Source organism: Emys orbicularis, chromosome 1 (assembly GCF_028017835.1).
Source record: "Emys orbicularis isolate rEmyOrb1 chromosome 1, rEmyOrb1.hap1, whole genome shotgun sequence".
In the NCBI taxonomy this organism is placed as follows: Eukaryota; Metazoa; Chordata; order Testudines; family Emydidae; genus Emys; species Emys orbicularis.
In genome coordinates, this window is record NC_088683.1 from 88703629 (window position 1) to 88708115 (window position 4487).

Below are 4487 nucleotides of genomic sequence, written 5' to 3' on the forward strand. Positions count from 1 at the left end.
AGGAACCTGTCTTGTTGAGCCAGACATGCTAGCCTGCTGCAAACACAGACCCAGGTCTAAACTACGTCCCCCAAAAGCTGCAGGCTTAACTGAAAACAGCTTAAGAAGTTCTCCTGTCTCCAGCACCCAGATACCCAGTTCCCAATGGGGTCAAAACTCCAAATAAATGCATTTTACTCTGTATAAAGCTTATATAGGGTAAACTCATAAATTGTTCGCCCTCTATAACACTGATAGATATGCACAGATGTTTGTTCCCCGACGTATTAATTATTTGCCTTGGGTTAATTAATAAGCAAAAGTGATGTTCTTAAGTATAAATAGTAGGATTTAAGTGGTTCCAAGAAATAACAGATAGAACAAAGTAAGTTACCAAGCAAAATAAAATAAAACATGCAAGTCTAAGCCTAATACATTAAGAAACTGATTACAGATAAAATCTCACCCTCAGAGATGTTCCAATAAGCTTCTTTCACAGACTAGACTACTTTTTAGTCTGGGCCCAATCCTTTCCCCTGGTACAGTCCTTGTTCCAGCTCAGGTGGTAGCTAGGGGATTTCTCATGACTGCAGCCCCCTTTGTTCTGTTCCACCCCCTTATATAGCTTTGGCACAAGGTGGGAATCTTCTGTCTCTTTGGGTCCCCACCCTTCCTTCTAAATGGAAAAGCCCCAGGTTTAAGATGGATTCCAGTACCAGGTGACATGGTCACATGTCCTGTGAGACCCCCCGCCAAGCCTTCATTCTTCCCGGCCTGACTCACAGGAAGGCTTGCAAGTAAACAGAGCCATCTACAGTCAATTGTCCTGGTTAATGGGAGCCATCAAGATTCCAAACCACCATTAATGGCCCACACTTTGCATAATTACAATAGGACCTCAGAGTTATATTTCATATTTCTAGTTTCAGATACGAGAATGATACATTTATACAAATAGGATAACCACACTCAGTAGATTATAAGCTTTGTAATGATACCTTACAAGAGACCTTTTGCATGAAGCATATTCCAGTTACATTATATTCACACTCATTAGCATATTTTCATAAAAACATATGGAATGCAACGTCACACCAACACCACTAAATAAAGGGCATTTGCATTCTGCACTAGCTGTAGCTTCAGAGCAGCCTTTCAGGGTAACCTCATATAGATACATTACAATTATCCAAGCCGGATGTAACAAAGGCATTGTCAATGGCTTGAAGGACCATACTGGGAGAGGGGTGTGTGCATTGCAAATATCCATATAAATGCAGACTGAAGGGGTGACTTCTGGCCATTGATACTACCTTGTTATTTCATTGCCCTACTATCATTACCTGTATCTTGCCTGGAATAATTTCCATCCCCCCAACCCATCCAAACCCCTATACTGGCTAGATACTGGAAAACTAGGCGCTTCACTATATAACAAAATGTTCATATGGTATCTCAGTTATATGACTGATAATAAAATATATATACCATATTTAAAATACTGATCCGAAGTTTTATGATTTGTTTATTCAGTGACTTTTATTCATTAATGGGTTTAATTTGAGTGGTGTTGCTACATTGTAAGCTTGATATGACACTGCTCTTGGCATTATTTAACAGTGTAGCTTTATATTGCTTAAATCATTTTCTAAAATAATGTGTACAGTATATAATATGTATATCTACTGTGACAGACCCAGACCAGTGGGGTACAGGAGTCTGGTAGAGGGCAAATATACTGGTCACTGTATGAGTAGTTTTCTGTTCCCTGAGTGACCAGAGCAGGGGCTGTACTAGAGTAATCAGGAACCTGCTAGAACCAGTTAAGGGAGGCAGGCTAATTAGGACACCTGGAGCCAATTAAGAAGAAGCTGCTAGAATCAATTAAGGCAGGCTAATCAGGGCACCTGGGTTTTAAAAGGAGCTCACTTCAGTTTGTGGTGCGAGTGGGAGGAGCTGGGAGCAAGAGGTGCAAGGAGCTGAGAGGGTGTGCTGCTGGAGGACTGAGGAGCACAAGCGTTATCAGACACCAGGAGGAAGGTCCTGTGGTGAGAATAAGGAAGGTGTTTGGAGGAGGCCATGGAGAAGTAGCCCAGGGAGTTGTAGCTGTCATGCAGCTGTTACAGGAGACACTATAGACAGCTGTAGTCCACAGGGCCCTGGGCTGGAACCCGGAGTAGAGGGTGGGCCTGGGTTCCCCCCCAAACCTCCCAATTGACCTGGACTGTGGGTTCTTCCAGAGGGGAAGTTCTCTGGGCTGTTCCCCAACCCACATGGTGAATCTCTGAGGCAAGAAAATCCTCCAATAAGCGCAGGACCCACCAATATAGAGGAGGCACTTTGTCACACTACTCTGTAATCTTTGTGAATTACCACTTCACAGAATGGATACAAATCAATGATTTCTTTAATTTAAATCAATATTTTATTTAATATGTATATACAAATAATCCCATTTAAAATTAAATTTGAAATGATCACAACCTATGTTAGGGTCTAAATTTACCATAATCTATTAAAATAATGTAAATAAATAACAATTAAAAATGCTGCATGAATGTACCATCCTCAAATTTTAATGAGTTAAGGGGTATTGCATTTTTAATTATATACAAAAACAGAGGAAAACATCTTTTACTTTTGAGGACAACTCAAGCCTTATAAATATTTCACAATGTTATGTATTATATTAAATATATTTATTATTTTCAGTCTTTACAATGGAGCAAATGTTGGTATTTACATTTTTCCAAATTTATGTACTTTCAGTTTCTGTTGTGCAGAAAATCTTTTGCCTCAACTGCTTTTAGTTTCAGTTTAGCTAGCAGTTTTAGAGAGAGTATTTTCATCATTTGGATTAATTCATTCAAAGTTAAGAAACCAATTTGGAGCTGAAAAGGCAGGAAAGCTTGTTTCCTCTTCCAATTTATGAATAAAAACTATCTGGTAGAGGATGAAAACCAGTAATTTTGAAAACTTGAAGGACATGAGGCCAGATATTCAAAAGGATCATCTTCTTATGTGACACCTTCATTACTAGAGGTTTCCAACTATGGTAGGCCATTCTGTACATTCTCTGTTAAATTTTGTGGATTACTAGTCATTTTGATCCACCCAAGATACTACATGTCCATCCAAGACCTTGTTTTTCTGCCTCGTGTTCTTCTGCCATCAACTTTCCCTTCCAGTGCCTGTAAACATTCCTCATCTGCTTGAACTCTTTAAAATATGCCCTGCAAATCAAATCTTTCTTTTCATAAGATCTTCGACTAGCATTTGCCAAGTCCCAAACATCTCCAGTATTTTTTTGTTGGTTATGTGTCTCTCCATGATGTTTTCAGAATTCTTCTATAACACTATAATTCAAAGGATTGTAATTTCTTTATTACTGATTGTTTGAACGTCTGTGTTTCACAGTCGTAATTTAACACAGACCAAATGTAAGTTTTTAAGAGTCGGAATGTAGTCTTTGGATTTATGTCCCTTCTCATCAGATGCCAGAATGTGTCTTTCTCTCTTGCTGTTCTGGGGCTGATTTCAGTATCCAGTATCTTTTGTAATGGAAGATGGAAAGGAATATAGGCACCTAAGGATGCAGATAGGTGCCTAGTGGGATTTTCAAAAGCACTTAAGAAGCAGGATAGGCACCTAATTCCTATTTGTTTCAATGGGTGTTAAGTAGCTGTCTGCTTTTTTTTAGACGTCTAAAATCATTTGAAAATCTGGCCCATGGTGACCAGAAACAATTTGTCAATTCACAAACCATAGTTAATATTTCTTGTGTTTAATAAGTCAGTTAGTTTTAAACATAAAACATTTTGATAGACTTGCTTTTTTTAAATGCTTTTTGTTTTTCTACATTTTGAATTGAATTCCAATTTCCATCCAAAGGCAGCTTGACACAAATCCCAAGTAAAAAATTGTCTAGTAAATAAGAAATGCAACATTGACCATTTTCAAACATAAACAAATGTATTCAGATTAATTTTACATGTATGTTCAGCTAGGTGATTGCTTAAAGAAATGTGTATGGACAAGGTATATTCTAGTTAACAAAAAGAAACATCAAATTTAATGTAAATGCTATATTTGATTGCAAATCAACATGTTTTAAGGATTATTCCAGGCAATGAGAGTGAACCTTTTTTTATGGAAATAATTAAAAAGTCCATATACAAAATGAGATTAAAATCAATTGTTTAAATCAAGGCTTCCTGCTTGCTGATTTAAATCATGATTAAAATCACTTTGATTTAAATCAATCCACCCTGCTTATAATTTGACTACTTAGCAAGTATTGCAGTTAATTTTAGTATTTCCTTCCTGTGAACAGAGATGTGAAGCTTTTCTTTCTAGATTGCTACACCTCAACTATCTGCTCATGTATCACATACATCATAGCAAAAGTTTTAGTTTTAATTTACATTATAATACTTCTAGATTACTTCTGAAACTGTATCAAAGTACCATCAGACCAACCCCTACAGATGACTGGCTAGCTCATAAAG